Genomic DNA, 22,924 nt, shown 5'->3' on the forward strand with positions numbered 1-22,924 from the left:
TACTTGGACAGGAGTGCTCTTGGCATGCAGTATCATTCCCTCGATTTTTTTCTTTATACACATATGCATCTAAATATTACATTTTTTCTAAACGTTGGTTATGATTTATTATTTCTTTTATAATTTTATTAACATTCAGCAATTATATCTGGAAATACAACAACTGCATATCCTTCCTTCCTTCCTTCCTTCCTTCCTTCCTTCCTTCCTTCCTTCCTTCCTTCCTTCCTTCCTTCCTTCCTTCCTTCCTTCCTTCCTTCCTTCCTTCCTTCCTTCCTTCTCTTACTTTTTTTGTTAGTTTGTTATTGGGCCACACCCAGTGATGCTCAGGGTTACTCCTGGCTATGAGCTCAGAAATTGCTCCTGGCTTGGGGGACCATATGGGACTCCTGGGGATCGAACCCTGGTCTGTCCTAGGCTAGCACCTGTTAGTCAGATGCCCTACCGCTTGTGCCACTGCTCCGGCCCCAGTTTTATAGTCTTTTTTGTTTGTTTTGGGCCACACCCGTTTGACGCTCAGGGGTTTGATGCTCCTGGCTATGCACTCAGAAATCGCTCCTGGCTTGAAGGAGGCCATGGGACACCTGGGGATCGAATCACAGTCCATCCTACGCTAGCACTTGCAAGGCAGACACCTTATCTCTAGCGCCACCTCTCCAGCCCCAGTTTTATAGTCTTAACTCTCGTCAGTTTCATTAGTTTAAAATGACATCATATAACTTGAAATCCAAATGACTTTCTCATGGTTGATAAAAAAAGGGATCACAAACCTAAAATGAAATTGATACACTATTTTCCAGTATTAGGCCAGTTTGTCTTCAAGTTAAGTAAAATCTCAACATCTTTTTGTGCAAGTTTGTAAATTCTAACTTCATTCTGCTGCCTTGCAGAAGTCTGCTCAGAAGGTGAGTGCAGGACATTCCTCAGGAGGAGAGCAGAGCTGAGGCTCAAGTTCAGAATAATATTTTCACATGTGTAAAATAATTTTCTTGTCCCTTGCAAATAGTGGGAAACAAAAGGAAAAGATTTTGAGTCATGTCAAAGTGCAACTGAGCTGCTCCTCCTTCATTAGCAAGAATGATTTCTGGTAGATGTATACATCTAGTTTCTCTACAAGCATTTGTCAGAAAATTTTAAATAAGGAAAAGCAAAGCTTCTGCTCCAGCTGAAGTAACCGGTCTCATAACATGAGCAGTAAGGGGCAGGTGGAACTGGACAGGGACATGACTGCCTACTCAGACTGAGAGGGTAGGGATAGCCACCTTTCTTTTTTATACAGTTTTGCAGCCTCTTTAACTTCTCTAAAAACATGGTCAACTTGACGAGTAAGCATGTCATGCTTCAAGTGCTCTAACAGCTCTTCATGGACACTACCTGTCCCAGCTGCAATTTACTCAGAGTGTTGTTTTCTGAAAAGACCTCCAATGCTGCTTGCTGAAGCTGCAGAAAGAAAATATTGTCAGCCCAATCTGCTAATACTGTGGTGATATAGTTCACAGCATTAAGGATTGCACAGTATCAAAAGCCAGGGAAGTTCTAGACTCTTCTTTCATTATCTGAGTTAATCATATTCTAAAATCATCCACTAAGTTCTTCTGTAACTTCAGGAAATGCAGCTTCTGGGAAACTGGGAAGATTTCTATACCTGTCAGTTATAACTAAGTGTAGTGTCATAAAAGTCTCTGCACAATCTGGACCTTTCATCTCATCCACATCAGTGATATCCTTGTACTGTGAGATCCAGGCAGCTTCTGATGAAAGTATTGAGTCCAGTTTTTGAAGAGCAAATTTTTTCTCCACAGTTAGCCATCTCTGAAAGCATGTCTCCTCTGATAGAATATGCATACAGTTAGCAAAAGTGTCAGGGTAGCCATGAACACTGTGTAGCTCCCTTTCAAACAAAAGCACCTCGTCCACCAAATGACAGAAGATATCATAGAGCAGACAAGGAACATCAGCTGCTAACTTCTCAAGAACTAGCATCATGAGGCCTCAAGAAAATTCAAGCCTGGCATTTATCGAAGAGCCTCCTTTAATATTGGATGAATCTTCTCATCCAGAAATTGAGTGTGGTTCCCAATCCACATAAGCACTTGGGCCAAGTACCACTCAGGCTTCTTTATGACATTGGTCTGTCGGTTTCCACAGAAGTGATATCTGAACCTTTTCTGAAGCGAAGTCAGCATAATTTGGATGGGCAAGATGACAGAAGTGGATGGGGAAGAGAATATTTTTCCAGTAAGTAATTCATCTGAGGTTTGTAGTTTCAGAAGCTGACAAAACAATGTCTCTAGTTTTTGGAGGAATCTCCATATTGCTTTCCATAATGGTTGGACTAGACGACATTCCCACCAGCAGTGGATAAGAGTTCCTTTCTCTCCACATCCCTGCCAGCACAGCTATACCACTCCTAGGAATATACCTTACAATACAAAAATCCCTTCCTTACACCTATATTCATTGCAGCACTTTTTACCACAGCAAGACTCTGGAAACAACCAAGATGCCCTTCAACATATGAATGGCTAAAGAAACTGTGGTACATATACACAATGGAATATTATGCAGCTGTCAGAAGAGATGAAGTCATGAAATTTCCCTATACATGGATGTACATGGAATCTATTATGCTGAGTGAAATAAGTCAGAGAGAGAGAAAGACACAGAATGGTCTCATTTATGGGTTTTAAGAAAAATGAAAGACATTCTTGCAATAATAATTTTCAGAGACAAAAGAGAGGAGGGCCGGAAGTTACAGCTCACCTCATGAAGCTCACCACAAAGAGTGATGAGTTTAGTTAGAGAAATAACTACATTGTAAACTATCCTAACAATGAGAATGTATGAAGGAAATAAAAAGCCTGTCTAGAGTACAGGCAGGGGTGGGGTGGGGAGGAGGGAGATTCGGGACACTGGTGTTGGGAATGTTGCACTGGTGATGGGGGGTGTTCTTTACATGACTGAAACCTAACTACAATCATGTTTGTAATCAAGGTGTTTTAATAAAAAACAAAAACAAACAAACAAACAAAAAACAATGTCTTGGGGCCCGGAGAGATAGCATAGCGGCATTTGCCTTGCAAGCAGCTGATCCAGGACCAAAGGTGGTTGATTCGAATCCCGGTGTCCCATATGGTCCCCCGTGCCTGCCAGGAGCTATTTCTGAGCAGACAGCCAGGAGTAACCCTTGAGCACAGCCGGGTGTGGCCCAAAAACCAAAAAAAAAAAAAAACAAAACAAAACAAAACAAACAAACAAACAAAAAAAACAATGTCTCCAGGTTATGGTATGTTTCAGGGGCAATAGCCGGTCCATTTAAGCCAACAGTTGGAGACTGAGGAGGTGCAATGAATGGCCAGTGAAGCTGTGTTAACATTTCCTGAAAATAACTTGTAAGTTTTTCCTTGAGAATTATTTTTGTTTTGTTTTATGGGTCACTCCTGGCAGGCTTGGAGGACCCTATGGGATGCCGGGATTCGAACCATCAACCTTCTGCATGCAAGGAAAACACCTTACTTCCATGCTCTCTCTGGCCCCAGCTCTTGAAAAGTTTATGCCAGAATTTAATAGTGGACCTCATGAAACCAATAAATGAGTACAGGATGAGTCCTGAAGATTAATGTCCAATTCTGTCATAGACACCAGAGTAGAGGCTGCTTCTAGGACATTATTGGTCATCAGATATTGCTGAATGTTATCACTTAGCTCTTCAATTTTTATGGCCCCAAGATCATCCATGCAGGGCGGTGCCATATGCAGATGGCTGTCAATGGAGTTGAGATGAGTTGAGATGAATTTCTTGCTCCAGAAACTGATTGAGGAATTGCTTTGATTCTTCTTCATTTTTTAAGACACTTTGAATTCTTTTAAGGATTTCTGACAAATATTTGGATATCATTGTGTCTCATTTGTTTGTCATAATCTGAAAGCCATCCAGGAGCTTGTTTTATTCCTTTACTCCCTCACTCCCACCTCCTGTTAACCCACATTTAACCATTTTTTGTACTAATGATTTTTGTTTTGGCCAAGGTGGATTACATATCTTTCACAGTAATTTTTGGGTGGAGTCTGAAGCTTCAGCAGGCAACACGTGGACAGCATGGTTCCACGCAGTAGGCTTTTTGGCCAAGCTAAGCGGAAGATGCAGCCTCGGCTGGCCCCCCACAGCCTTCTCTCTCCTCCTCCCAGCCCCTAGGGTTATTCCTGGACACCTGCTCAGGGTCTCAGCAAGTGGGTTCCGATGAGGAGCAATTTAAAAGAGATCCCAGGCTTCCTAGTTCCTAGGGCCTGGTAGGGGACTGGTGAACTTCCAAGTTCCAGCAATTAGGAAGCAAACGCCTCTCGGGGAGTTCAAAACTTCAGCAGGCACCACGGGGAGGACATGACTCTATGTGCTCTTCGCTTGTCCAAATCACAGACCAAAGTGGTGTCTCGGAAACAACACCCTCCCTCTTGACTATTTCTAAAACATAAAAGGGACACGTGTATCTCTTTTGTATATCTCAGATGTATTCCCTTAACATTTATAACTCTTTGAACATCCTCATATAGTGACAATTTTGCCCACTGGATTTGTTATTTGATTGTTTGATTTTCCCCCTTTAAGATCTGTTTTATAAGCTATACTGGTAGAAGAGTATCTCTGTATAGATTTCATGTTTGAACCAAGTTATGGGGAATGTTGGGCTTTATTTGTCGGCCCCCAGATGCACCAACAATATCTTGTGGCATTGCTTCTCTTTTGCATAGGCACATTAAAATGGGAAAATAATACATATGCGAACAAGTTCTTATCTAATAGAGATGGGAACACAAATTTGGTAATGCAGTTGGGTTTTATCCCATGAACATTGGCATAATGACTTGGCTTAGGCCTCAGAAGAACGGGCAGCGCTCACACACACCTGAACAATGGATATCATCTATGGAAACAACCACAATTGTCTATAACATTACCAGGATTCAAGCCTCTACCAGGGAAGACCTACCACTGCTTAAGCATTGACTTATTCCAAAGAGTGCTCTCAATACCCAGATGACTCAGCAACAGCCTGCTTGCAGGGCAGATTGCTCTGCATTTAATGGTATGCTGAAAGTACAGGATGCTCCACATCAGCCTGACATCGATGAAAGAAATACACAGAATCCAGAATCTTTAAATATAAGAATCTGATACCAACAATTGCTGACGTGTGAAAAAGTTTCACCAGGACTACAGAGAATGACTCGGGTTGGACAGACTGGTATGCCTGGAACCTAGAGTTGGTCTTATGCCAATAAACTTCTGGGGTGAGGCCGTTTTGGACACATGCAAACTTTCTGGACCTATGCAAACAATGGCAATTGCCACTATCACAACTTTACTATATTTTTTTACTCTTATCCTTTAATGAAAAATATTACAATTTACTGAACTTAAAAACCAATAACTGTAATAGAATGCCTGTCTCAAATACAGGCAGGGGATGGGAAAGTTTAGTAAGGAAACTTCCCTGGTAATTCCTGAAGCCAGACCTATTGTGCTGCTATTCCCACCTGCTGTATCTAAGTACACATATCTAATATGTTGAGTCCAACATATTCTTTAATGAAACTACATTATTTTGAACTACAATTTTATATGCTGCTTGTAGGGTTGGTAGACATTAGTAAATATCTAAAATTTAGAATTTCATTTACCCATTTTATAGAATCAATGTATGTGCAAAATACTCCTGTCTCCTGAAATCAACTTTAAATTAATTTTCAATGCTCTTTTGCACAGAGCACACAAAACTTTTTTTTAACAAAATGGGAAGATACCACATATACCTGCAATATCATAATTTGTGATGATAACAATCCTAATTGCCATCATTGAGTACTAACAACGTAATCCGCTATTTTATTTCATTCTCACTATAGCACCAAGATGATCCATTGTGGGGTTATTTGTCTCACAGCAGATGGATAACATCACGTAACAAGGTGTCCAGGACAGTCAATATTTGCAAGTCCAGCTAGCCAGGCCTGTAAGAGGAATCGATTGGCACACTAAGATTTGTTCTCTAAGAAATTAGTCTAAAATATTTACTTAAAAATTTTAGCCAATCACATCCATTTATTTGTGACCCCACTAGCAAAAGTCTTAAACTATTGTGAATATCTTTTCAAAATCAAAGCGCAGAGCAAGGTCAAGCAAACAGGAAGGAGTGGACTGAGACTGCTCGACTTTGTGCATAAATTGTCACTAGGGTTCCTGATTTGGGCAGGAAATGCATGGTAGCCTGCTGGATAAAATATTGGCATCTTTCAAAAATTATAAGGCAGCTGAATTTACTTATTTTACCTTTTTTTAGAGGAAACATTCACTGGTACTTAGAGGACTAAGCAGTGTTGAGAATCAGTCTCAGGAGTCTGGTATACATGTGCTTCAGCCATATTTCCTTGACCGGGTGTGTGTGTGTGTGGTGGCGGGGGACAGAATCCAGCACCATATATATATATATATATATATATATATATATATATATATATATATATATATATATATATATATATATATATATACACATATATATGTATATATACATATATATATGTATATATATAAGGTATATGCTCTACTCCTGAACTATGTCTTTGGCCTCTCTCTCCTTTGTTCAAACGTGAAATTTGAGGTATTTTGCCTCTATACCTTTTAAATGGGAAATTTGACTCTTTCTCCCTTTATATACGTATATTTCCAGCTATTTTATAAGCCAGATCACACTATAACATCAAACACAGCCTCAAATATATGACTATGCATATATTTGCATTAAAATATAATATATTTATTTATATTAAAACAGGCATATAGTATTGGGATAAATCTTACATGAAATATGTAATAAGATAAGACATTATGACAGGCAGGGTTTCTATGGGGCTCAGGTGGAGGGAGCCTCTTAATCCCTGGGGATTTTTCATGCCCACACCCAGAGCAGAGTGGAGCATTGAGAAACCTGTCACAGCATTTATGGAGCTGAGCCCAAAGAGAATGGGGTTCAAAGAGCGATAGCACAGCAGTAAGATGTTTGCCTTGCATACAGCCAACCCAGGACCAATGGTGGTTCGAATCTCAGCATCCCATATGGTCCCCTGAGCCCACCAGGAGCGATTGCTGAACTCAGAGCCAAGAGTAACTCCTGGGTGCTGCCGGGTGTGATCCAAAAAACAAACAAACAAACAAACAAAAAAAAGAAAAAAAAGAAAAAAAGAAAGGGAGGGGCCGGAGAGATAGCACAGTGGCGTTTGCCTTGCAAGCAGCCGATGTAGGACCTAAGGTGGTTGATTCGAATCCTGGCGTCCCATATGGTCCCCCGTGCCTGCCAGGAGCTATTTCTTAGCAGATAGCGAGGAGTAACCCCTGAGCGCTCCCCGGCGTGGCCCCAAAACCAAGAAAAAAATAAAAAAGAAAGGGATTCAAACCATTCTAATTAGATTGTCTAGATACCTTCACCCACTTACCCCCATGTAAAGGATGCATTCTTTTTTTTTTTTTTTTTTTTTTTTGGCCACACCCGGCGGTGCTCAGGGGTTACTCCTGGCTGTCTGCTCAGAAATAGATCCTGGCAGGCACAGGAGACCATATGGGACACCAGGATTCGAACCAACCACCTTTGGTCCTTGATTGGCTGCTTGCAAGGCAAATGCCGCTGTGCTATCTCTCCGGGCCCCAAGGATGCATTCTTACTATAAAATTGTTTTTGGAGTTTAATTTTCTAAAGGCCAAGATCATGTCTTCCTAGAGTATTGCATAGAATAAGAGGCTGAATTATGCTCAAATAGTCCTTTAGCAAGTATTGTCCTTGAGCCAAGTGTTGAATCATCTGAAAGTTTCCTGGTGCCACCATCTATATCACTCACAGCTTGTTCTCCTCTATCCCTCTGTCTGTCCTTGTGCTGCTTAAAAATCTCAGAGCTGTGTCAGGATCCCAGATGGCCCCACTCAGTTGTTCTTCTCTGGTCCCCTCTGCTACCTGTCAAACCTCTCTCAACCAATTAAGTAAAATTGCACTACTACATGAAACCCAACATTGCTGGTTTATTGTATAGGTCATTTCCTCCCCTCCCTCTCTTTCTTTCTTCATTCCTTTCTCCTTCCCTTCTCCCTTCCTGCCCTCCCTCCCTCCTTCATTCCTTCACTCCCTTCTCCCTCCCCTCCCTCCTCTCTCTCCCTTCCCTTCCTTCCCTCTCTTCCTCCCTCCCTTCCCTTTCTCTTTTCCTCCCTTCCTCTTTCCCTTCCTCCTTTCTCCCTCCTTTCCTTCTCTCTCTTTTCTTCCCTCCCATCTTCCTTCCTTTCTTCTCTTGCTCCTTCCTTCTTTCTTCCCTCCCTCTCTCCACTCCAACCCTCCTTTCCTCTCTAAATTCTCTCACATCCCACCTCCCTTTCCTTCCTTCCTTCCTTCCTTCCTTCCTTCCTTCCTTCCTTCCTTCCTTCCTTCCTTCCTTCCTTCCTTCCTTCCTTCCTTCCTTCCTCCCTCCCTCCCTCCCTCCCTCTCCTTCCTTCCTTCCTTCCTTCCTTCCTTCCTTCCTTCCTTCCTTCCTTCCTTCCTTCCTTCCTTCCTTCCTTCCTTCCTTCCTTCCTTCCTTCCTTCCTTCCTTCCTTCCTTCCTTCCTTCCTAAATAGTTTTGCTTTCCTAGTCTTCAATGATATCCTTGCAAAATTGCTTGTTCAGGCCCTTGCAATTTGTAATGTTTAAGTGCCCTCTGCAGGCAAGAATACTCCCATATTACATAAAGCACTGATTGTAGGACCAAAGTGAACCAAAGCGATATAATACAGCAGGTATTTGCCTTGCATGTGGCTGACTCAAATTTGATCCCTGGCATCCCATTTGGTCCCCCAAGTTTACTAGGAGAAATCCCTGAGTGCAGAGCAAGGAGAAACCCCTGAGGACTACTGGGTGTGACCCAAAAGACAAACCAAAAAATGGACACAGATTGTGTATATGTTTGTGCATATATGTGTATTCCCAAAATGCATGCTCTGCCTAATGATTGGATGTGAGCATGTTCTGGGTCTCCACTCATTCCTCTTATTTCCATTCAATATCCCAGTTCAAGCCTTCTTTTACTAGGGCATTGACTAGTCAATAACTCCTTCTGACTCACTTCCCTACAGATGTTCTCTCCCAAACCAAAAAAAAAAAAAAAAAAGAAAATTACCTCTAATAACTTACTTTAGATACTTTAGATTATCCCTTCTGATTTAAGTCACCAACTTACAGGACTCTGTAGTGCACTTAGCATAAGTGGACCTTAAAGCTTTAAATGACCAACTCTTGTTGACTGCTCTGGATTCTTTCCCTATTCTCTTTCCCTCCTCCAACTCCTCACTAAACCCAGCTTCTTGGTTATTATTTAAGTTTTTTGCAAAGATTTGCTTTAGAAAATTTAACTTCAGCATGGATATGCTAGTTTTTGTCTGTTTGGGATCACACTTAGTAAGTGCACATGAATTCATTCCCAGGTATCCTCAGTGGACCATGTGGTGCTCTTAGAGACAAAACACAGGGCTCCAGCATTCCATATGCTATGCTCCAACCTTGTGGCCTATCTACCTGACACTATCTGGAATATACTATTCCTTGGGGTTTACTTCTAAAAGACTGTCCTCTCATGGATCTGAGCTTAGCTTATTATCACTTTCTCAATTGTATGCCATATCCTGTGAGCCACCTCCCCATCCTATCTAGTTGCTCTATTTTTTTTGTTTGTTTTAGTTGCTCTTTTTTTTTTCATTGCCACTATCTGAGATGATCTCCTTTCATTTCATCAACATATTCACTTCTTTGCTTCTAGCTAAGATAAGTGTAGTATTATTCCATCAAAACATTTATTGAATGCCAGCAGTGGGCACTGTCCCAAGTCAAATGAACTTGGATAAATCCAGTCACAAACAGATAAGTTTCTTCCTACCTGGAATTTACAGATTTTGTCATTTATTTGGGGGTGGGGTGACAAGGAGTGTGGTTGGGTCACACTCTGCAGTTCTCAGGGCTTACTCTTGGTTCTGTGCTTAGGGATTGCTACTAGTGGTGCTTAAAAGAACATATGCATATGTGATGCCATGGATCAAACTGGGATCAGCTGCACATAAGCACATTAATCTCTATTCTAATCTCTCTAATCTCTCCAGCCCATACTAATGTTTTAACACAGTCATCTATTCTTGGACACTTGGTTGTTGCTCGATTTTACCACTCTCAAGGGGTTTTTGTTAGGGTCCGGAGTAGAAGGACGAGACCACACCCTGGAATAAAGTTTAATACTTTAATCCATCTGCCAACAAAGGCCTGGCCAGTCAGGGCCATATCCGGAAAGAGATGAGCCTCGCCCAAAGTCATGAGGAAGTATATAGGAAAGGGATATCTGATAATCCTAAAAATGATTGGCTCTTGTCTAGAAGTACCTTTCTACTGTTCCCTTGTCCTTCTTTAATAGGCAACTTGGTGTGGAGAGATAGCTTGTGGCAGGGTCTATGAAAATAGGCTTGTGAAGACCTAACATGTGGCTTATATCATGTGGTTCTTACAAAATGGTGTCTCTTCCTTCTCAAAACCTGAGAAGAAGCCTATTCATGTGGCCTTTACAAAATGGCTCTTTCCTGGTTTAGAATTCAGGTCCCAACAGTTCTTAGGAGGCTTTGCAGTCACTCTTGACTGCAATTTAGTAGAGACAGCCCAGTGGTTATTCAGCAATCTGAATGGGCTCAGATGTAATGGACATACTTGGCCACCTAATAGAATGCTGCCTTATTTTTCTTTTAGGTTCAGGTTAGTGAGGTCTCAGAAAGGTGGGGTTTATGCATAGTCCCAAGGGGATAAACCATCATCTGCTTAAAGCAAGTGTTAACAAACAAACCAGAGAGTCAAAGCTGAGTTGTCAGCTCTTTGTGACACTAAGACAAACTAGGAAAATAAAAAGATTTTTTGTTTGCTTGTTTGATTGATTGAATAAAAATTATAGAAAATTCAAATTTAACTGTTCATAAAGTTGTACTGAAACATACCACATCTGTGTAAATTACCTAAGATTAATTTATAAGCAGCATTGCACATATGCAATAAAAATTGCATTTCCTGTTCAAACCTTAAATTTGGTATATTTTGTTTATTTATTTATATTTTTGAATTTTATTGGGTGGGGCTACACCTGTCAGAGCTCAGGGCTTACTCCTGGCTCTGTGCTCAGGGATAACTCTTGTAGGGAATTGGGGACAATATGGAATGCTGAGAATAGAACTCACGTTAGTTGTGTGCAAGACAAGTGTCTTACTCTTTGTCTCTCACTGTTCCCTCTAACTGGCACATTAAAAACATTTTTTATATCATATTTTTATTTAAGCACCAAGGTTACAAACATGTTTGTAGTTGGGTTTTAGTCATAAAAAGTCTATCCCTCTTCACCTAACTAGTACATTTTTTTAAGGACATTTACCTTGTTCAGAAGTTTACCCTCTTTTCAACTTATGGTAACTCCATTCTCTTCCCAGTGCTTTGAAGTGAGCAAAAGAACCAATTCTGTGCCAGTAAATTAAGAGGGGGAAGACCAACAGAGTCTTCAGGAAAAGTTTTTCTCCTTTGATATAAAAGAGAGTGCTTTCCCTTGGCCTTTGGGCATTACAGGTGAGTCTGTGACAGGTTGGGCTGAGATCACTAGCAGAATATCAAAAGAACCACAATAACTGAACAAAATCTTGCTATGCTGCTGTGTGAAATTCTTGGAAACTTTCATTTTTAGTTCCCTTTTGTATTCAAAGTAAAGATCTTAAGTGTTGGGTTTTCTTTTTCTCTTTTTACACCATCCTTCACATATATGTATGATTCCTTATTGGGATGTTGGCAGATTTATGAATGGTTTAATAAAGCCAATTCAATCTTGTATATACTTAATTAAGTTCTGTATTTTAAAGCTATCTACCTCATTTTAAATTTTGGAGATATTTTTTTCTTTACAAATCCTTTAAAAGATTTGGTAATATTTGAGAGTTGTTTTTTATCATTTATAAATAGCATTTATTAAATTAATATTAAGCATTCCATCTCAATCTTTTTGTGACTCTAATGTTTCTGAGTTGGGTTTTCTATTGTTTGTGCTTTAAACATTATAAAGCAGATGATTTGAGAAACTATTTTAAAAATTTTAAATTATGGCACAGTAGTTCTTCTTGATGACCCATTACATTTTATTCATTTGGGCTTTTCCCCTAATTCTTTCCTATTAAAATTTTACTTTACAGGTTCTGGAGCAGTGGTCCTCAAACTATGGTCCGCGGGCCACATATTGTATTTGTATCTGTTTTGTTTCTTCATTGCAAAATAAGATATATGCAGTGTGCATAAGAATTCGTTCATAAGTTTTGTTTTTGCTATAGTCAGACCCTCCAATGGTCTGAGGGACAGTGAACTGCCCCCCTGTTTAAAAAGTTTGAGGACCCCTGTTCTGGAGTGAAAGCACAGTGGCTAGGTCATTTGCTTGATCCTTAGCATCCCATATAGTCCTTGAGTACACCAAGAGTAGTCCTGAGCGCAGAGCCAGTCTTGACCCCTAAAAATCATTGGGTGTAGTCCCAGAACAACAACAACAACAACAACAACAACAACAAGCTAAAGAGAAATAGAATTGGAATCTTGTATCCCTGAAACTCTATTATCGATTCTATTTGTAAATCACAGTGCCTAGAGAAAAATATTTTTTAATTTTTTTTTTTTGTTTTTTTTTTTGGGCCACACCCTGTGACGCTCAGGGGTTACTCCTGGCTATGCGCTCAGAAGTTGCTCCTGGCTTCTTGGGGGACCATATGGGACGCCGGGGGATCGAACCGCGGTCCGTCCTAGGCTAGCGCAGGCAAGGCAGGCACCTTACCTCCAGCGCCACCGCCCGGCCCCTAATTTTTTTTTTTTTATTTTTGGGTCACACCCGGCAACACTCAGGGGTTACTCCTGGCTCAACACTCAGAAATCACTCCTGACAGGCTTGGGGGACCATATGGGATGCCGGGATTAGAACCACCATTCTTCTTCATGTGAGGCAAACATCTAACCTCCATGCTATCTCTCCGGCCCAGAGAAAAATATTTTAAAAAAATAAAGTACAAAGCCACTAAAGAAAAGGCAACTAAATTGTTTCTTCTTTAAAATATTTTTAACAACTCTTTCAGGGGGCATTAATTACTACCTTACTTCACATAGATTCACGCAGAAATCCAAATTTTCATTTATTCATTTAAAATACAAATACTACTTGATTTTAAAAGATATTTATGAGAAATTTCAATGAAACAAAGATTTGAGATTGTATAATCAAAGCATTAGTTTGTTCTTTCTTGTTACTTAATTATTTCTTTTGCTTTTTTTGAGCCACACCTGGTGCCACTTGTGGCTCTGTACTCAGAAATCACTCCTGGCAGGCTCAGAGGACCACGTGGGATGCTAGAGATCAAACCCGGGTCAGCCATGTGCAAGGCAAACATCCTACCCCTCAGTGCTAATACTCCGACCCCTAAAATTACTCTTGAATAAGAAATGATAGACATTTGGAATTATTTGCAATTCTACTTAATACATTGCTAAAACACACCCACATGGTGGCAGGACCAAAAATCTTTAAGTGGTGAAACTGTGGTAGTATCATTAACCAAATCATTGTGAAATTCTGTTGAAATAGAAAAGGACAAATGAGGTAGTCACTCTGTTCCCCTCACCTCTGACCTGCGTCACATCTGTCCTTTCATTGCAGATGTCCTTGGGTTACACAAGTCTAAGCACAGCAAATTGTATCTGCCAGTGAGATTCATGCATGCATTTGTTTGCTGTTTTGAACCCAAGTCAAAAATACTAATGGAAGGACCAGAATGTTAGGACAGTGGTTAGGGCTTTTATCTTACACATTGTCAACCCAGGTTTGATGATGGGCACCCCATATGGTCCCCTGAACCCTACTAGGAGTAATTCCTGAGCACTGCTGGCATGACACCCCCTTCCAACAAAAAGAATATGGACTTTAGGGACTAGAGGAATATTATATGAGGTGAGGCATTTGCTTTGCATGTGACCATGGCAGCTACCATTTTAGCATCAATGATACTACATATGGCCCCTATGTATAGAGCTAGGAATAAGCTCTGAGCATCACGAGGTGTGGGTCCTACACCCTACCAAACACAATCAAATTAATATGATTTTAGAATTATTGAGTCTCAGCTCTTCCTTTCATACATGTATAACATAGAAAGTGGCAAAAGGATATGGCTCAGTAGCAAAATTCAGGCTTTGTACACATGCTGAATTCCAAACTAAGTGCTCCAAAAATTAAAAAAAATAGAAAAAGATGCTTTTTCAGTATTCATATTATGTTGAAAAATGGCTTGTCCTCCTAAACTAAACCTCATTTCCTTCATTCAGCCCTATTATGTCAGCCTGGATGCTATAGTAAGGCAAAGCAGCAAGAGGGATAAAAAGCAGATAAGAGATATGGAAGTAAGGGGTGGGGCATATTTGTAGATTAGGAACTGGGGATATTAGAAAAACAGTAGAGCAGTTGCCTTGCCTAGGATGCCCAGAATTCCAAAGTTCGATCCCTGGCATCTCCAGAACAAACAAAACAAAACTTTGTAGATAAAATTTGGGGATAAAATTATGCACATTAAGGTCCCTGATGGCTCTTTTAGTTTACAGAATAAGTGGAGGATAAACGTTAAGAATAGCCAGGGAAAAGAAATGTAGACAGTGAAGAGCGAGATAAGAGTTTGGAACTGCCCTGGTGAAGGTCTGAGAGAAAGGGGTTAAAGGAAGCTGATTCTTCAAAGGCCCATTGTAGTTAGAGAAATGGCTCTGAGCCTATGAAGAGATAAGGGTTATGGACTGTTAGAGTAGGGTTCAAAGGAGGAGAACAGTAGTTACTTGATAGCTGGAAGTTAAAAAGTGGAATTGACCCACTAGAAGTTATACAGAGATCTCTACACAATTCTAGTGCTCTTTCAAACCAGTTCACAGGACTCTTTCTCTCTCTCTCTCTCTCTCTCTCTCTCTCTCTCTCTCTCTCTCTCTCTCTCTCTCTCACTTTTAATTTTAGTTGTAAAAGCCACTGGGACCAAGCCCTTTTTGAAAGTACCGTTCTGGGGGTACATTTAATACTTCTTCTGGTTATATTACTCTTAGTTATGTTACATGTCATTTGGGGGCCAGTCACTCAAAGTCCTTTCTGGCTTCTATAGTTAAATCATGTGACAGAGGGGCAGATTGATAGTACAGCAGTTCTGTGTTTGCCTTAGTCACAGCTGACCCAGGTCCAATCCCCAGCATCCTATATGGTCCCCTGAGACCCTTCAGGAATGACTCCTGAGTCCAGATCCAAAAGTAAGCTTAGAGATTACTGGGTATGATTCCAAAACTTAAAATAAAAATTAGAATAAATAATGTGGCAGAGGGCACTTGTTTTTTTAGAGGTGCAAACTCAGTGGTGCTCAGGAGTTACTTCTGGCTGTGCTCTTAGGAGTTACTTCTGCTGGTATTGAACCTGGTTTGGCTGCGTGGAAGGCAAGCACTGCACTTGCTTTACATGCTGCTGACATAGATTAATTTACTGGCATGCTTATGGTCCCTTGAGCACTACCAGGAGTGATCCCTGAGTGTTGACCCAAGGCACCAGACACAAAACACAGCAATCCAATAATTATGTTACAGACGTTGAGTTCTGAAGCACTGATTCTGGGTTGCTGGCTCTTCCTTCTTGCTGTGTTGCTTGTGTACTGGTTCTGTTTGAGTCAGGGACCTTTCATGAAGCAAGCACTGACCAGGGCTAATGAAAGTCCAATCCCTTGGAGTTCGTATACAGGAACACAAGTATAGAACACCAAGGGAAATCACGGACTGCAATGGCAACATACCATAACACTACCTTTTAATGCCTTTATCTTACTATATTTTAAATAACCTCTCAGCTTTTCTGTCCACAGGCGCCCTTGGATACAAAGGGCGGACAAACTAAGGTGGCAATTCGGGATACCACACGGGATACCATACCTTGCATGCACTACGAGATGGCCACGAGAAAACTCTTTAACATACACTTTATCTCTAGGTAATACCTCCATTTAGGAATTGAAGCACGTGATCATTCAGATCATCGAAGCAGTACCTGAGACGTACAGACTTAAACCACAGGCTCGATTCTTCGAACACTTTTAATTAAACCAGCATTCCCTTGCTAGTCTCTCCTCTCTTCTTACTACTTTTCTTTTCTTTTTTTTTTCTCTCTATTCTGCTTATTACTTTTTTCTCTTTCTCTTCCCCTTTTCTCTCTAAGGTATTTTCTTTTTTCTCTTCCTTCATACCCTTCCCATATACCTTCCCCTTTCTCCCCTCCGGAAATCCAACTATCCCTTTACCCCTCAATCCCATCCAGATCTTCCACCATATTAAAATTTTTCACCCTCAGTCCTTATTCTATTAGGCATCAAGATCGACCTCCTACTCAACGAACCAGTACCCTGCACCCAGGCGAGGGGACACCCAGATAAACCCACACCTCGTCTCCTGAAAGAAAAGACAGCCAACTCCCCTGTGGACTCATGCTGAGAGACCCTCCCTACTAACTCTCCCTAACGCGGACTGTTCCTTGAAACTGGGCCTAGCTCCAAAAGTATCCCCATTGCAAGAACTCTTCCAAGACCTCCCTGCCGCAAATTTTAATAATCTGAAAAAATTGTAATCAAATTCTTGTCGTTGATTTCTCCTTTCAGTTCATGATTGCCCCCAATTTAACGTTTTTTTGCCTGTTTCACTAGTTTATCTCCCCCATTGTTTTACATTTGTTTCTTTAGTCCTAGTACCACTGTGTTTTGGTTGTTTTAATGCCTAAATTGACTGTTAGATCAAAAATTGCCTTATTACCTCTTAAATATAATCTTGTGTCTCTCCCCGCTGCAGTACAAAAATCAAACACTGCCATCACCCTAGCCTTATTAAAAGGCCTAGGTGTTATTGGTGTAAGCACAAATATTTATTCATTGGTTCATACTCTAGAATCTGCTAATGCCTTATAACTGTTGCTAAAAATGTTTACAAACTTAAAGAAGTTTACACTACTGTTGATTTCCTAGCAAAGAGTGCAGAATAACCGCCGTGGTTCAAAATTAACATTTTTTTGAGGGAGGGGGGAATTTGTGTCATCCTTAGAGTAAAATGTTGCTTTTTAAAATAAATTTGGCTTAGCTAGAGATAGCATTCAACACATAGAGGATAATTTAGTAAATAGACAAAAAGATATAGAGCAGAGTGAGAGCTGGTACAAAAATTGGTTTTCTACCACTCCATGGATAACAACAGTGCTCCCAGCCTTTTTGGGGCCCTTAATTGGCTTTATGTTGCTAGTTTCCTTTGGTCCTTGGGCTTTTCGCAAACTCACCACCTTCGTAAAGAATCAAGTGGATGAAACAACCAGAAAGGACTCAAAGGTTCTGTACCAACAACTATGCACCTCAGAAGACCAGCTGACACCTGACATCTCCCCTCCTGCCAACTCTCCGCCACTTAAGTTTGAAGTTATCGAGGAGCTGGCGCATAGACCTCAATCTGTGCCTTACCAAGCTTTGGAAACGACTGAATCAAGGGCAGCAGATGCGGTGACTGGAAGCCCCACACCTCTTCACCCAGTGTGGCCAGTCCACCGAGGCATGTCTGTCCCTTCTATATTGTATACTAAACAGGGGGAGATGTGGGAGATCGAGCACCCCACATATCAAAGGAACTCTGAATGAATTTTCCACCGCCTGTCTGATTCAAGCCACAAAAGTTTGCATAGCCCCGAACCAACAGAAAACTCTGCAAATAAATTTAGCTCAGCACAAAGAATCTGGCTTAACCAGATGCCTTAACCTTTCCATGGAACCTTTTTTTGTAACTGCTCTCAAGCATGTAGTTATTGATATGTTTTTGTAAAGTTTAAATTATGATCCTTATTGCTTGCACAAAAGATAGATCTAAATGGAAAATAGGCTAAACAAATAATTGTATTTGCGTAAATATCATTTAGCTATTTGTTTAAGAATTTGCTTCCCCTCCCCCCATCCTGCCAGGTTCCTCTTTATCCTTCCCGCCATCAAAATGTGTTTATGCTCCCATTGGTTAAAATTGTTGTACTTGTACAAATCTGATTGGTTTATGTTTCAATCCTATGTTACTAAAATAGGCCCTGGATTGAGCTATTATGAAAGGGGCCCTTGGGCTACTGTGAAGGTAAGAAGCGCTCAGGCCATGGGGGTACTGTTGGAAAGATGTGTGCAGAAATAATGTTAACCGTATATTAACTTCTGATCTTCAATAAAAATAAGCTATTATAAAAAAAAAAGAAAGTCCATAACTGTAAACATGGACCAAGAGTGAGAACATGGATTACATGAAGGTGAGAGTAGCAGGTTATGGTGATTCTGTGATGTACTTAAAAGCTGAGTGGTACACTTTGGGTGCTACAAAATGGAATGAGTGCCTCTTGGGAAGGACAAAGTTTGTCAAGGATACAGATCAGATTCTGGTGGTTGTGAGGGAGATGCAGTAAGTCCAGAAACAGCCATGCCTGTGTGGTTGGACAAGAAAGATTAAGTACAACTGAGGTGTCTGAACAACAGACAGAGGGCATCTACCAACATGAGGACCTGTCCCTTGACTCCAGATGCCAGTTCCTTCAGACCAAGAAGGCATTCACAATGAGAAAACTGCAGTTTTAATTTCTCCACATCCTTACTGCTACAGGACAGTTTACTCCATTCTTGTGTTTCCCCCTTCTTAATTCTTTGCAGTGCACATAAAATAATTGATGTATGTGTACAAACATATTTCATTAACAATCACATATACACATACCTGAATGGGTAGTGGTATGTTTTCTTTTTTAATTTTAATTTTTCATTTTCAGGGCTAGTTGATTCAGCAGGTGAGTTGTTACAAACTCCTTAGTGGATTCCGACTTCCATGGCCACTGTCCTGCTGGCAGTGGTATGTTTTGACTGGAGCTGGGATAAAGAAAAATATTGGTTTGGTGTAGAAATCTAATGCTTAGAAAAGTAGAATGAATGCCTGTCCTAAATACAGGCAGGGGCGAGGAAGTAGGTTGGGAGGCATTGGTGGTGGAAATGTTGTACTGGTGAAGAGGGGTATTCTATTTATGACTGAAACCCAACTATAATCATGCTTGTAATCATGATGCTTAAATAAAGTTTTTTTTTTAAATCTGCTTTCTCCATTAGTTTTCTAATTGCTTTCTCATTTAGTTTTGGAGTCCATTAAATTCTTTTGCTTTTAAAAGTTAACAATAGTGGGCCCGGAGAGATAGCACAGCGGCATTTGCTTTACAAGCAGCCGATCCAGGACAAAGGTGGTTGGTTCGAATCCTGGTGTCCCATAAGGTCCCCATGCCTGCCTGAGCAGACAGCCAGGAGTAACCCCTGAGCATTGCCGGGTGTGGCCCCCCCCCCAAAAAAAAAGTTAACAATAGCAAACAAAAGAAAAACACATTCTTGCATACCTTGCTTTGAAAATTTAAAAATAAAAATAAAATTCTTGTATGCCTTATTTGAAAATTCCAGTGGGAAAACACTTTATCATCATAAGAACCAATGACAATTTTTTTTGAGTTTTTGGGCCACACCCAGTGACACTCAGGGGTTATTCCTGGCTACGCACTCAGAAATTGCTCCTGGCAGGCTTGGGGGACCATATGGGATGCCAGGATTCGAACCAAGGTACATTCTGGGTTGGCCGCATGCAAGGCAAATGTCCTACCCCTGCACTATTGCTTCGGCCCCCCAAAGACAATTTTGTTGATGCTCAGGGGTTACTTCTGGCTATGAGCTCAGAAATTGCTCCAGGCTTGGGGGACGCTGGGGGATCGAACCATGGTCCGTCCTACGTCCACACTTGCAAGGCAAATCCCCTACCACTTGCACCACCACTACGGTCCCCAAAGACAATTTTATATGTTTTTGTACAGAGCTATCACATGTAGAGAAATCTGTCTTTAAGAAGAGATAAATTGGCCACACTCATATCCCATAGCCATTGCCATGTCAGCTCATTTGTCCAGCTTCATAGATTCACAGAGTTCTCAGAAACCAAGCTACTAAAATTTATGAGTACATCAATCTTGTGACTGAAAACTCTGTGGTACCCTCGGAGGGGCATGGGGCTGAGTCTCTGTCCTGCTGAAGTCCTGGCAGCTACATCCACAGCCTACAATTGCTGCCATGCTAATGGCTCAACTTCGCCACTATTCTGTGCAGAGACACCTAACCAAAGAAACTTCAGGTCTGCAGGTATTTAGGTTGAGAATTCTGAGAAACCACACCCATGTCTCATAGCTGCTGCCATGTAAAACACATCAGCCCAGTTCCATAGATCTTGGAATTCCTGTAGTGGGTATACAGATTCAAATTCCTCAATACTGACACCCTAGAAGGAACACATCAAATTGGATGTGAAAGTAGCATAAATTCCACTTAAGTTTCACAAAGAAAACAACACAAAATGTTCAACTAACAAAGAAAAGAACAGTAAAACTTCAGACAATGATTTAATGACCCCACTGTGAGATATAACAAATTTTATAAATTTTATGTTATGGAAATAAAGAGCTTAACTTCAGAGCTGGAGAGATGGCATGGAGATAGGGCCTTTGCCTTTCATGCAGAAGGACAGTGGTTCAAATCCCGGCATCCCATATGGTCCCCTGAGCCTGCCAGGAGCAATTTCTGAGCATAGAGCTAGGAGTAAACCCTGAGTGCTGCCGGGTGTGACCCAAAACCCCCCAGAAAAAAAAAGTAAAGAATATGAAGAGCTTAACTTCACATGCACAAAGACTAGGGCAATAGCACAATGAAAGTAGGCAGAAAGCGGTTAAAGAAAAATGATAGTATTAAGAATGACTCGCTGTGTGCAGCCAGGAAGCTAAGGATGTTCTTTCCCCTGTGGGTCCTGGTGTGCAATGGTTGCAGGTAGCAAGTGAATGGATTTTGGGGCTTGTGTGGACTGTAATAAGGGATCTCAGAGACATCCTTTGCCCTGGACGTTCCTACCTGCTCTCATGCTGGCCCCAATATCAGGTTCCGAACATGTTTGTGTGGATGGGTAGGTTGGGAGTTTGGAAAGTCCCAGGGCATGGTGGCCTGTTGGTGTACCTATCTGAGACCCGCCCATTAATGGGAGGGGTCTTGGGAACTGAATATTAGGTATAACCTTACCTGCAAGACCCCGCCCATTCCTGGGAGGGGTCTTGGAATAGGTAGATAAACCCTGAAGCCAGGTAATTAAGGTCACTCTGCCCTGCTGCGCTCGCTGGCTTTAGATTCTTGGCCTCTTTTGGGCTTTGACCAGGATGGAGGCCAAAGGAAGATGGCTGAATTATAAGATGCAGGGCTAAGAATGGCCGAATGCTTGAAACGTTAGTAGATAGGCCACACACCTGTGGTGGTTAGGGCATGAATAAAGATGATGCTTCCTAATGCCTGCCTGTGAGTGAGTTCTATACCCTTCGCTTTCCTGAACCCCAGACCCGCCGGTAAATGGGGGATGAAGCCACGTGGCTGGGGCCTAAGAACAAAGGCCTCCATCCTTCACCATCCATCGCCATCCAGATCAATCCTTAATTATTTGATTCTACAGTGGCCAGGGGCCACAATTCTCCAAGTCATTATGTCATTCATACGGAACTACAGAACAGGGAACATGTAATTGAGGCTCTGCACTGCTGAGTTCAAGTTTCCTGGTTGCCAGAAGATCCACATCTCCAAGAGTGAGACTTTACCAAGTTTAATGTGGATGAATTTGATGACTTGATGGCTGAAAAGCAGCTCATCCCAGGCGGTTGTGAGATCAAATACATCCTGAATTTGGGTCTCTGGATAAATGGTGGGCACTGCATTCCCGAGAGCCTTAGAGCCCAGTCTCTGCTTCCCATCCTAGCACTCACCACCCCATTTCACCCAGCACAAAAAATACTAATTCTTGACAACAACAATTAAAACAAACAAAAAACCTTGCTGCTGCAAAACAGGTGAGTTACCAGCCTTTGGTGACGTAATACAATGTGGCACCCTCATCACCCCTCCTGAGATGTGCACTTTCATCCTTTCATAGTTTAAGTTTAACGCTGGGATGAATACTGGGGATCTTTCCAACTTTGGAGAACACTTTGCTCTCTCTCTGTCTCTCTACAGAATTACTCAAAAACCCTGTTTTTACTAAAAAAAAAAAATAAAAGAATACTCACTGCGATGTATGAAAAAAATAAATAGGGGGCGCCTGAACCCCACAAGACTGAGATTAACTCACAAGGGCAGCAGCGGTCAGGAGTGTCAAGCCAAGCAACTGGTAGTGCTTTTTTTTTTTTTTACCTGGGGACACTAAGAATAAATTCTTCTACTCAGACTCTCCAGCTCCCTCAAAGGAGCCCCCTGGCCATAATGAATAAATGCCTAAGATGTGAGTGAGACATCAGAAACTGCGTTTGCTTCCATAGGTACTAAAAACGTCAGAAAAACTTAGCCTGAGTTTTCCTCGGCGGGTGTACTTTCCCCGAACGTCATCGCTGAAGATGGATTTCCTAACATAGGGTGGGGGGCGCTGGAGAAAGAGGAGTTTGCATTGTGGGGGCTCATTTTCCTGTGGCGACCAATTTGCCATTGCCATGATCATGGACTCTGAAGGCCGGGCCTTAAGTCACAGCGAAAAGGTGGAGAAGGAAGAGGCGCGGAGAAGACCACCTGGTGGTGCTCCTCCCTCCTGGTCCCCTTCAGCGTCCACCCAGACCTCTAACTCGCCCGAGCACTCCCGAAGGTCGGAGGAAGGAGCACCCAGCGGCCCAGCGGCCCAGCGGCCTGTGCAGGCGGTGCCACCGACTTCCG

The 22,924-nt window shown here is 41.6% G+C and overlaps 2 pseudogenes; one reads left to right on the plus strand and one right to left on the minus strand.

Annotated features, from left to right (window-relative positions):
* Positions 1-789: 789 nt before the first annotated feature.
* LOC126015943 (RAD50-interacting protein 1-like) lies at positions 790-3,898 on the minus strand (annotated as a pseudogene).
* Positions 3,899-20,955: 17,057 nt separating this feature from the next.
* Positions 20,956-21,077, plus strand: LOC126017221 (uncharacterized; annotated as a pseudogene).
* Positions 21,078-22,924: the final 1,847 nt, after the last annotated feature.

This window comes from Suncus etruscus, chromosome 8 (assembly GCF_024139225.1).
Source record: "Suncus etruscus isolate mSunEtr1 chromosome 8, mSunEtr1.pri.cur, whole genome shotgun sequence".
NCBI classification, from domain to species: Eukaryota; Metazoa; Chordata; class Mammalia; order Eulipotyphla; family Soricidae; genus Suncus; species Suncus etruscus.